The sequence below is a fragment of the Crinia signifera genome, chromosome 6, assembly GCF_055691185.1.
Source record: "Crinia signifera chromosome 6, ASM5569118v1, whole genome shotgun sequence".
Classification (NCBI taxonomy): domain Eukaryota; kingdom Metazoa; phylum Chordata; class Amphibia; order Anura; family Myobatrachidae; genus Crinia; species Crinia signifera.
The window spans coordinates 84,919,152-84,932,047 of record NC_139222.1 but is presented as its reverse complement, the minus strand read 5'-3'; the positions used below and the strand labels follow the sequence as shown (position 1 = coordinate 84,932,047).

Here is a 12,896-nt window from a genome sequence, read left to right as displayed (position 1 = left end):
TCTTCAGGCAACCTACATAAACCTGTGTTAGTATCAATCTCAATCCCTAGATAAACCAAGGAAACTGTGGTACCTTAAGTTTTCTCCTTAGCTATCGGGACCCTGAAAGATTCCAAAAGCGAAAAAGATTTTGCCACGGCAAAAGAGCTTCGATCCTAACAGGAGTGTAAGCCCTATCCATTCACGGCAGCCGCTGGACTGCGACTTTGCCGAGCCGGAGCAACAGGTGTTCTGTTTGAGGTAGTGTGTCTAACGCAGTCTTTTATGGCATGGAAGCCCCCACACCTCAGACAGATGTGATGAAAGCGACACCTGTTTCCTAATTTACACTGACCATTATTAGTCTGTGATGCTGCTGGTTAAACTGGTAAAGTGTGCCCTGTCCCTTATCGTTAGAAAATCTTGAGGTGTACCTAGAATTAAACCTAGAAGGTCCAGGCATCGGAGTGACCTCGACAAACAGCTCAACTTCTTTTTTGCCAAAGTCATAGACATTTCGACCATGTTGTTTCCTGAAAAACTACTCGTCAAAGGTACGCCATGCAAAACCCCTATATTTAGTGAAAAGGTCATGCACCAAGAACTGGTATTACACCAAGTTCATGTGTTCATCAGGCCTAGTCTCCAAATATGCAGCTGCGAAGATCAACATGCATCTCGTCCAATTATTGTAGGACGGAAACAAATCTTGCCTCTTATCATCACTTGTAAGAGCGCATGTATTAATGTACCTTCCCTTACAAATTCTGTACCTTGCCCTAGGACGCAAACAGCGCTTAACTGCCGTATTTGAGCAGTGCACCGTGTCGGATTCCTCTGATATCTGGGAATACCTTATGCTTTTTGGCCTATGAACACCCCCATCAGATGTGGACACATCGTCCGAGGTTGTCAAAGAGGAGTCGGTCACTCTCCTCCGCCTTCTAGATCTCTTTTTGTGTGAAAATGTATTTCCTTCACTAGCAGAACTATATGTAGACATTGTAGTATCCAAAACTGTCCTGCCTGAAATGGAGCTAGACTCCAATTCAAAGTCAGGGTCTGAAGAAGACTCACCAGACCTATGACTCCCAGCGCTTGGCTCAGCTCTGGGGTGTGATGACTCCATGAGTGACCTCTCATCGTGACGATGGGAAACTCTGGATCTAGTACCAGGTGGAGCGGTAGACTACGCTCTATTTCCTCGGTTGGACATTGACAATGCTGCGCTTTCCATTCTGCTGTCTACTGAGCCTTCTGTGGACATAGAATCAATAGCATCTCCAGACAAAACATTAGCCCTAACTGAACTGCCTGGAGGCACTTCTGAATTGACTCCAGAAGATAATGCATACAATACTGGAGCCAGAACCTGCGATATAGCCCCAACTAAATGCGCCAAACTATGTCCAGCACTATTTTCAGCATGTTGCCTGCCTGGACCGGCGGTTAGCAACGGTACTACTGCCTACACCACTGCCGTAAAAATCGAAATGGCAGACGCATCTAATGCACCAGCCCCGACCAGCTGAGCACCTGCTCTAACAGCATCTGCGTAGGATACCCTTTCTCTATGCAAACCTCTATGACCGCCAGTGGGTACCAGTGGATCAATATCTCCTCTATCAGGTAGCTCTGTTTCTTGAACCACAGCCCCTAGTAGGAGACCCTGAGCTGGATGGCGGCATATATACCTCCTAGATCTAGCATTACTAGGAGCCACACTCTGCTGACTAAATTATGCAAGGTGCCTGCAAGCAGTGCTCTGGCACCTATTATGGCTCACCGTTACTTCAGCACTGTCCAAATCTAAAACACCATTTTCAAAATGGTGCGCATGTGCCACAATTCTACTTCTAATGGCAGCCCTTCCGCTATGGCTACCAGAAGCCTGACAGGAAGGGCTGACAATCCAACCGGGCGTCACCGCAGCAATCAAGCCGGATCCCCCATTATATGCTCAGTCGCCACTACACTCTGCCGGCCAGTGTTTACGATACAGCGGGCAGCACCCCTTATCAGGTCCGCGGCCCAACCTAACTGCTGGCCGAATGGGGGAAGGGGACGGCAAATGGGCAGGGCCACAACTCGGAGGCCTGGCCCTCCTTCTAGGCCCGGAGACCGCCACTGGGTCCTGGGACCCGACAGCTCCAGTTAACCCCTCACTGTAATGCCCGCAGCACTTCTGGGCCTAGCAGACATACTTATCAATCACAATTTACTGAGAGAAAAGATAGAAAAAGAAGGAAGGAGACACAAGAAGAAAAGCAAGAAAGAATATAAATAGAGAGAGAAAGAAAAAGATAGAGAATAGTATAAATCAATCCAGACAGAAACAGAGAAGAGCTGCAGTCAGCCAAAGGCTTTCTTAACCCTCCAACGACTTAACAGAAGCTTCTAGAAACTAAAGCTAAGAACCTAATAATAGCTCCACCCCATAACAAGAAACTAATGGAAAACAGCCTTGAATTTACATAGACCCTGGAGAGCTACCAACAGTTCACGTTTTTCCAGTTCATCTCGCAAGTACACAGGTGCACTCATTACTGACTAACTCATTTTAAAAGATCCACAGGTGGAGCTAAACACTTCACTTGTGATTCTGTGAGGAGACATGGAAAATGTTAACTGTTGGTAGCTCTCGAAGACTGGAGTTGGCTACCCCTGATCAATGCTAAGCAATATATGCTAGATAATATTGACTAAGCAGAAGAAGAATAGGGAGACGATGGCTAACCTTCTAGAAGATTTTGACTATCTAGTCTTTAATCATGGGCAATCTGCCCACAAATTTTATTTAATGAAACAAAAGAGTTAAGCTTCAGTAAAATTAAAGGTATTTAGTCACCCTAAAAGTAATAAAAATATCAAAATTCAGTTAAAATGTTCAGGTAAATGTAAAATAAAACCGAACTCACTCTGTCATATCAAGGGTGACATTCTATGGATTGAGATAAATGCGCATGTTTTTATATCGCACCACATCGCCGCTATTCGCCCTTTTTCAAATCGCATTTTTTTGTAATAATTCGCATATTTCATGGGATGCGCTTTGGAGGCTGAAAAGTGCGAAGTGGTGCGATTTGCGGCGAAGTGGTGCGAATTTAAGTCACAAAAAAGTGCGATTTTGTACGCCGGTCATGTGCGAGTTTTGGACCAACCGGAGTGCGATTTACAAAACTGTCTCCGCATGACTAAGAACCCCCCAACCTATTAGCCCACCTCTGTCCCCTCCATTATGCATCACACCCCCTATATAAAGGTTCACTGGCGCCATTTCACTCTTTGATAGGAAGTAAGGAGCATGGAGAGGAGCAGTGGCAGTGTGAGTAGAGGAAGAGGTGTTGGTGGCAGAGTGAGGAGTGGCAGATGGAGCAGTGGCAGAGTGAGGAGTGGCAGAGGGAGCAGTGGCAGAGTGAGAAGTGGCAGAGGGAGCAGTGGCAGCAGCCAGCCAAGTGGGAGAGCCAGCAGTGTGGCAGGCAGCATGGCCACAGCAAGGCCAGCCCCAGACCAGGCCCTGGGCGTCCAGCCCCAGCAGGAGGAGGTGGAGGATCCACTGGCATCCCCATCCTATAGCCAAGACCTTGACCATACCCCACAGCAGCTGCAGGAGGGCCACATGTCAGAGGTGGAGGAAGATGGAGGTGTGGAGGAGGAAGACACTGGCATGGAGGAGGAGGGGTACATGGCTGGAGTCGAAAATGAGGAGGTAGAAGCTGGCCGCACAAAAAGTGGCCGAAAGGTCAGATTTTCCTACGAGGAAAATGCTGCGCTTGTCCGGGCTATCATGCCTGTGTTTGACCGGTTACTTGGGAAAACTCACCACAAGACCACAGCACAGCGGAAAAGGGCTATGTGGAAGGACATCACCCAGGCGGGGAACGCTGTAAGTCAGCACAAGCGCCTGGTCAGAAATGTCAAGAAGAGATTCAATGACATCAAAAGGCAGCTGAAAAGTAAAATGGCCATGGAGTTGGAGGAGGCCACCAAGACTGGCGGAGGAAGCCCCACCACTGTCTGCTACACGTCCTATGAGGTCAAGCTCAAAAGAATCATAACCCCTGAGGTCCTGCCTGGCATGCACGTCGCGGATACCGATAGGCCGCAAACACCATCCAGAGCTGGTAAGTGTGACCACATGCAATCTTAAACATACATGCAAATGTTTTCAAACTGTAATGTTCACTTGAATTGTTATGCTAAGTAAAGTGCTGCTGTGGAACTACATAGCCCAGCAAGGTCATGCACAAGAAATTGCCTGCTCCTACTTTAAAATTGCTCATAATGCTGGGCCTTGTAGTTCCACAACTGCTGATATTGATCAACACTGTAACATTCTTTCTAGCAGCCTAACATGTATGTGGCCAAAAACACATAGGTGTACTGGTGGTTTAGCTGCCATGGCTACATACCACAGATTATCCAACAGTTGTAATGTGTCCAATAGTTTAATAATACTCTAACAAAATAATCAGGTAAAAAACAGGTGTCAAATAATGTGGGGACTAAATAATGTAGTCCTTAACCAAAGAAAGTATTGTCCATTAATGTCATTTCAATGCATGTTTGCCGCAAATGCTTATCCATTGCAAGGTACATAATGGCTGCCCATCTTTCCTTTCACAGATTGTCCATCCCGAAGTGCTCACGCATCCAAGAAAAGAAGGCCCGTTGCTGCAGAATCTGTGGAAGCAGGTAAATGAACAAAAAACACGCCATTACACATACAGTACACACACCCATGTCACATCCACAATATGTCACACTACATTCATCTCCTGCTGCTACATTGCAACGGAAATGAATGTAATCTGACCTAGCCATCTCACTTATCATTAATGTCAATGTTACATGCTGTATCGGGGTACATGTGTAAGTACATAAGACCCCTAGGTATGTGCGTCCAGCATCTCAAGCCCTTTCTAAAACAGTACTGAAGAGAGTCTGACCTATATATGCATCAGTACTTACCTCCTCATCTGTATCCACAGGTGCTATACAACTAGGAACACATCAAACAGATTCTTCGATGATGGTGTTGGACGAAATGGACATCATTCTTGAACCCGTGGAGACCTTTGCGGCAGAGGAGGAAATACAGACCTCATCACAGAGTGATCTTCCCCCAAGTGGGGTGTCTCCCAACCCACCCCCACCCACAAACACACCCCATACAGCAGCTTCTGCTTCCCAAGTAGCTAACTCCTTGGTCAATTTCAAGGAGAAACAAATAGAATTTATGGCCTCCCAAAGCCTGCAAATAGGTGACATCCAGAGGTACATGCGTGACACGTTTCTTCAATTACGAAAAATTGCACGTAGTGTACGGGTAGGTGTAGGTACTCATGTGCGCATTGCTAATAGGATTGACACCCATTTTGCAGATCTAACTTCTGCTGTAAGGGAACAGAATAGGCATATTGGCAGCCTTGCGCAAAGTATAGCTGCACTAAGCCAATCATGCACAGCGCAGACCAATGCCTTAATAGGTATGCAGGCCCAACTACAGCAGCTGGAAGGCAATGTCGTAGGTGCAGCAGCATCAACTCTCAGTAGTGTATCTAGCACCCCAATAAGTGGCTCCCCCCAGGGGCGAATTTAGGGGTCATGCCGCCCCTAGGCACAAAATTTTTGGCCGCCCCCCCCCATATGTATGTATACATGTATGTATGTATACATGTATGTATGTATACGTGCACCCGCCTGGGTATGTATGTATGTGTATATATATATATATATATATATATACATACATATATACTGTATACACACACACCATAATAAAAAAAAAAATAGTTATGGTACACCCCTAAAGCACACACTTTTTTTAACATGCCGATTTTTTAGCACTTACTGTTTAATAGAAGGTATGGAAACAGTTAAAGTGCTCCAGACACAGTGCAGCATGAAGAGAGGAGGGAGGGCTCGTGAGTCGTAACCTGAGTGCTCAGTGTAGGCCAGGGAGACGGACTCGGAGTTCAGGTCATCAGCGTCAGGTCAGCGTGTGAGCAGGGAAGGAATACTTCCTGCATGCACTCACTGCTCGGAAGGAAGGGGGGACGGGTCATTGTAAGGCTGCAGATGCTGCTGCCCAGAGTGGGACAGTTACAGCGGCAGCCGACGGACAGCAGCATCAGTGCTGCTGAGCACAGTGTATAGCTGTGGGGATGCAGAGAGCTCCTCCTTGGCTTGCACTGCGGAGTGAAAGATTGTCACTGGGTGACAGCAGGTGTCTGGCAGCTGCCGCCCATAGAAGGTGCCGCCCCTAGGCCCGTGCCTCACGGGCCTAGTGACAAATCCGGCCCTGGCTCCCCCACTTCCCCACCCCGTTGGAGTATTAGGACCCGTGGTGGCCTGGGTGCAGGTTCAAGAAGTGGTGTAGGGTGGCCTGATGGTGGGAGAAGATAGGTCATATTTTTGTTAATTTTGTACTTTCCATCTAATATGCAATACATCTTGTTACATCCCCCGACAGTTTTAATGTTTTACTGACAAAAATGCAGATTGCTTCTGACATAGTATACTTTAGTAAAAATGTCTAACCACATCCCATTTTGTCAGTGTATTTTTTATGAACCAATTGTTGTGTGAATTATGACATAGTGTAATGGTATATGACAATGGGATTGCTGTAAAGTAGTGTTGGGTAACTCCTGGCCCGTCACAGGTTGTGGAACTACATATTCCAGCAAGCTCTGACACTCATGGTTTGGACTTTAATGGTTATAGTGTGTCAGGGCATGCTGGCACGTGTAGTTCCACAACACCAGTGAGCCATGTTTTACAGCAAACTTCATTCATACATGTATCAAATGTACTTCCAAGCTTGATACCAGCAAGGGATAGGTCAGCACCACCAGCTGCATCCATTGGGCTCTGTGTATTAGGCTAAATGTGGGTGGAAACAGATGGTATTGGTAAATAATTTGTTTATGAGTACACTTACAGCAAAGGTACATTTTGGAATACAGGGCACATGTGCTTACCAGAAAAGTAACGGCTGATGATGTTTGTGCGCACCAGATTCCCCCTCTGCGTACCCCTCACTACCCGAGGTGTGGTAGGTTGGGCTTTCTGCACGACTGCTGCATGTTCCTCCTCCACATAGGCAGGTTGGGACAGGGCTATGTTGTGCAACATGCAGCAAGTCTGGACGATCATCACTACTTTCGCAGGGTGGTAAAGCAGCGTACCCGATGACCGGTCCAAACACCGGAATCTACTCTTCAAAACGCCAAATGTGCGCTCCACCACATTGCGGGTTGCAATATAGGCTTCATTATACCGATGCTGTCACCTAAAACACAGATAGGAAGTGATTGCCTTATATGGTAAGGTATGTGTTTTTTGCAAACAGGAGACACTGGTAGAAGAACAATATGCTTGTGAAACAGGAAACACACACATTAGAGCAGGTACAAATAAGGACAGACAGGGTAATATGTAAAAAGGTACTTACCTAGTAGCCAGCCCTCTGGCATTTGGTGGTCGGTAAATCGGTTCCAGAGGGCTGAGTGTCTCAGAATATAGGCGTCATGGCAGTTCCCAGGAAAGCCTGCAACAACACTCAGGATTTTGAGGTGAGCATTGGAAACAACCTGCACGTTCAGGGAGTGCCGCCCACGCCTATTGACGTAGACGTGGCCCTGCACGTGCGGTGCCCTAATCCCAATGTGTGTGCAGTCTATAGCTCCCAGCACGTGAGGGAATGCTGAGAGTCTATAGAAAGCCAACTTGTGGTCCTGCCACTCCAACTCAAAACTGGGGAATCTGATGTATGTGCGCCACAACTTCTTTAAAGCAAGTAACACTTGAGTAAAATGCTTAGAGAAAGTGGCCTGTGATATCCCCAAGGACCATGAGGTCACAGACTGAGTGGAGCCTGTGGCCAAATAGTAGAGGGTACACATTAATTTCTGCAGCCCAGACACTACATAGTTGCCTCCCCCAAAAGGGTCCAAATCATCTCTCACCTGCTCATATAAGTCCAACAGGTTAATGCGGTTCAGCCTAAACATCCCCACAACCTGTTGATCCGAGAGGGAGTCCAGGTACAGCCGAGCACGATACATACGTGGGGTACGCAGTAGTCGGGGGGCTACCTGGATCTGGCGCGCAGCTTCCTCCCTCCTGCGCAGCTCCTCCAAATGGGCAACATCATAAATAAGCAACTCCAAACCACTCTGCAAAATCTCCATGTCTCAAACCCTCACAGGTGTCCTTAATGATGTTGGGGTTTATGTAGGGGTGTTTCTGAGTGAAAATGAGGGCACCTGTGCTGAAATTAACCATGTGTGCACTTGACCAAAGTGAGTTCTGGACCAAATCGCCAAACAGAACCTGGTCTGAAATAAGTGCGATTATTAGACACCTAAAAAGTGCGATTTGCGAAAACGCATTGCATTAAATAAGCGATTTGTATACTTTTCTGTACGAAAACATCTGGATGCGATATAATTGCGAATTTATCACGCACTTTTGGTCCGCATGCTTTAACGCACATAATATGCGATTTCAGTCCCTTTGCGCATCATATTAAATAGGCGATTTGACGGAAAAATGCGATGTCGCCATTTTGTTTACTAATTAACGCCAAAAAACAGAAATCTCATCCCATAGAATGTCACCCCAAATGTCTGCAGCCTGCACAGATTGAAACATGTTTTGAATGGTATTAGTAACCAGTCTTGAACACTACATGAAATAGAATACAGAGATATTGGTTACATATATTTTTGCAAATGTACAGTATGATATGCCCCAAATCCATCATCAAGGCTTCTCTCTATTTTGGGGGTTCCCAGTGCCAGATTAAGGTCTAAATGGGCCTGGAGCTGAAAGGGAACAAGGGCCTATTATGCCCAATAATAGGGGTTGTGGCCAGCACCTAATTAATGTGGGGGTGTGACCAGTGTTCTGGTTGGGTGGTCTGCTCATGGGTGTGTCTCTATTTGTGTAAATACTTTCAACTAATTATATATGCCTGGAAAATGCAGGGAGATATATTGGCGGGTGCCTTCCAAAGGTGCAACCGCAGGATGCCGATGTCCTAAGATACTTACGGGGTGAGGTGGCACTCCAGTCATAAAAAAAATACTGAGAGCTGAAACTTGGTAAGCATTTCAGCAGCTTTTATGTGTTCACCTAAGTTCACCACACCATGGCCCTTATTCTGATCGGTGCGGACTTTCCCGAATTCTTTCGGATCGCGTTTTTTAGCCGTCTGCGCATGCGTGGGGAACGCAATGCGCATGTGTCACGTATGGTCTCCGTACTTGTTCTCACTAATACCGTACAGAAATGTGCACCGCAATCATTCGGCCAATATGGGTGTGTTATGGGCGTCATGCGGAATGACACAGGGGCGTAGTTTCAAAGTGGGCTAAACTGGGCGGAAACATGGGCGGACGCGGGGGAGTACACATATTTGGGTAGGCGTGCATTCGGACAGCAAGCCGAATGCACGCGAACAAAAAGGGTAGAAATGAGCGGTGTCCAAAAGGCTAGTATTGCTTTGCGGACACCACTCGGTCATGCGCTAGGCAATCGGAACGCCTAATCAGGACGGACGCAACACAACCAATGTCAGCTGAACCCAATACAATCACCTACTTTACTCATTACTTGTTAATGACACGCTTCTCACTGCTACAATTGGAAGCATTGCAGCTTAACCCCTTCCCGACATTTGACGTACATTTACGTCATGGCCGGGATGTACTTCCCGACACATGGCATAAATGTACGTCATGAGTTTAAACTGTCACTGCGTCTCGAGACGCAGTGACAGAGGGACGATGTCTGCTGTCCCTGACAGCAGACATGTCCCTGCATGCCCAGGGGGGGCTGCGATGTCGCCCCCCCGTCGGCGATCGCTGTGATTGGCTGTTCAGTGTGAACAGCCAATTACAGCGTTTTCCTGTGTTACCAGCGAATCGGACGCTTGGTAACACAGGTGTCAATCACCGCCGGGCGTCGGGGGGCATGAGGGGGTCATCGGTGACGATGACACCTCACCCCACCCTTACCCCACCTGCCCCCAAGGCTGTGATTGGTCCGTGGGACCCACGGACCAATCACAGCCAAGGCGCGACATTTAAACTGACGGTGACTGCGCTGCAGACGCCATTCCGGTCTGGAATAGCGTGCAGAACGGTCACCGTGCCTGCCTGCCGTGAATACCGACCTGATCCTTGCTAATACTTACCTGATCCTTGCAAATACCTTACCTGATCACCTTATCACTGCTTGTAGCGTGCTGGACGCTTCCTGGATCTGACTTCCTGAGACTTCCTGCTGCTGCTGCAGTGTGATAGAGAGATAGAGAGATAGAGAGAGAGAGATAGAGAGAGATAGAGAGATAGTGACAGAGAGAGCTATATTTTGTGTCTGCTACCCCCCCTTTTTGGGGGTGCAGGGGTTTTCTATATATAAATAACTGTCAGTGCTGCTGCTGCAGTGTCATACAGTGATAGATAGTGATAGATAGTGAGAGGTAGTGAGAGGTAGAGAGATAGAGAGATTTGTGTCTGCTACCCCCCCTTTTTGGGGGTGCAGGGGTTTTATTTTATATATATAACTGTCAGTGCTGCTGCTGCAGTGTCATAGAGTGATAGATAGTGATAGATAGTGAGAGATAGAGAGATAGAGAGAGATAGTGACAGAGAGTGATAGAGAGTGTATATTTTGTGTCTGCTACCCCCCCTTTTTGGGGGTGCAGGTTTTTTTTTATACATATAACTGTCAGTGCTGCTGCTGCAGTGTCCTAGAGTGATAGATAGTGATAGATAGTGATAGATAGTGATAGATAGTGAGAGATAGTGACAGAGAGTGATAGAGAGTGTATATTTTGTGTCTGCTACCCCCCCTTTTTTGCTGATCAGTATATCTGTGCTGATCAGCAACTTTTTGGGGGCGCAGAGGTTTTTTTTTTATATATATACCTGTCAGTTGCTGCCAGTTGCACTGTCAGTTGCACCAAAGGTTGTGCACCTGCTGTCCCTCACTGGTAATCAGTGTCGCATCACTGATCACCTTTTTTTTTTTTTGTGAGTGCTGTGGGGTCTTTTTTTAATTTTTTTTTTACACACACTGATTTTGTGGGTGTCCTGTGGCCACTGTGCGCCGATCAGTGACGTACATCACTGATCAGCTTTTTCGGCACAGGGTTGATCAATTTTTTTTTTTTTTTTGATCAGATTCCTGTTGCCTTTGAGCGCTGTTCAGTGACAGACGTTACTGACCAACATCTGTGCTCAATTTTTGGCGCAGGACCTTTTTTTTTTTTTTTTTAACCCCTTCAATTTTTTTTTTTAACCCCTTCAATTTTTTTTTTAACCCCTTCAATTTTTTTTTTTTTTTAACCCCTCCATTTTTTTTTTTTTGTATAAAGTATTTTTTTTTTTCTGCACACTACAAAAAACACTACACACTACATACCCCCCAGGTTGAAATAAAGTTTGTACCCCCCCCTACACTATACACGTGTTGAAACATTTCACTACCTGTAACACAAAAATAAAAATGGCATCCCAAATGTCCTCCCAAATGTCCTCCCAAATGTCCTCCCAGTCATCCAGGAGAATGTATTCAGTGGAGGAGGCATATGCCATGCTTGCCTCTGACTCTGACACAGGCAGTGATGCAAGCGGGGAATTTGAAGGATTCGCCTTAAGCTCCTCTTCCTCCTCTGGTGATGAGGGACCCCCTCAAAGACGCCCCCGTAGATCAGCTGAGACCCCCCCCCCAATAATTGATCTCGTATGGACCCCACCACCAGACAATTTTGAGCCCCAGGTTCCTGAGTTTTTGGCCATGCCAGGAATCCAATTTGATTCCACAGGTCTCAGAGAAATTGACTTTTTCAAATTATTTTTCTCTGATGATTTTATAAATTTAATGGTGGACCAAACTAATTTATATGCCCAGCAGTTTATTGCTCAAAACCCCACGTCATCATTTGCTAGGTGGACCCCTGTAGATGCAGTAGAGATGATGACGTTTTGGGGTCTGGTGTTTCATATGGGCATAGTAAAAAAGCCAGAAATTAGGCAATATTGGAGTACAGATGTTCTGTACAGTACTCCATTTTACCGTATGGCCATGCCCCGGACTCGATTTGAGACAATTCTTAAATTTATACATTACACCGATAATGCACAGTGCCCACCCAGAGATGATCCCACCTTTGACCGGCTATTCAAAGTCAGGCCGGTCATTGATCATTTCAGTGCCAAATTTGAAGAGGTGTACATCCCAGAAAAATTTATTTGTATCGACGAGTCCCTTATACATTTTAAAGGAAGGGTTAAATTCCGCCAGTACCTTCCCAGTAAGAGGGCAAGGTATGGCATAAAAATGTATAAACTGTGTGAAAGCACCTCAGGGTACACCCACAGGTTTAGGGTTTATGAAGGGAAGGATTCAAGAATTCAACCGCCAGAATGCCCCCCCTCCCTCGTAGGTGTTAGTGGGAAAATTGTCTGGGATTTAGTGCACCCCTTCCTGGATAAAGGTTATCACCTCTATGTGGATAACTTTTACACTAGCATCCCCCTGTTTAAGGCCCTTGGTTCAAGAGGTACAGCAGCTTGCGGTACTGTGCGCAAGAACCAAAGAGGCCTCCCAAAAACGCACATTGCCCAAGTAATGAGAAGGGGTGAAAGCAGGGGAATATGCACCGAAAATATGTTGTTGGTCAAATATAAGGACAAGAGGGATGTCCTTATACTGACAACAATTCACGGAGACAGTACCACCTCCGTCCCTGTACGAGGTACCAGTACCCACACCTCAAAACCTAATTGTATCCTGGATTACAATAGGTACATGGGCGGAGTGGATCTTTCAGATCAGGTACTGAAGCCGTACAGTGCCCTGCGGAAAACAAAAATCTGGTACAAGAAGGTGGCCGTGTA

At 46.4% G+C, this 12,896-nt stretch overlaps 1 protein-coding gene across 3 annotated transcripts in view; it reads right to left on the bottom strand.

Annotated features, from left to right (window-relative positions):
• The window catches only part of OPN4 (opsin 4), a 93,815-nt gene that overhangs the window by 53,359 nt on the left and 27,560 nt on the right, over positions 1–12,896 (bottom strand). The window contains exons 1-3 of one of the 3 annotated variants that reach the window (XM_083146347.1): positions 5,834–6,150; positions 4,951–5,055; positions 4,392–4,662 (exon numbers count right to left, since the gene is read on the bottom strand). The exons of the other annotated variants lie outside the window; for them this stretch is intronic. The gene's annotated coding sequence lies outside the window, so the exon portion shown is untranslated. Of the gene's footprint in view, positions 1–4,391; positions 4,663–4,950; positions 5,056–5,833; positions 6,151–12,896 lie in introns of those variants that run through there. 3 annotated transcript variants of the gene reach the window in all.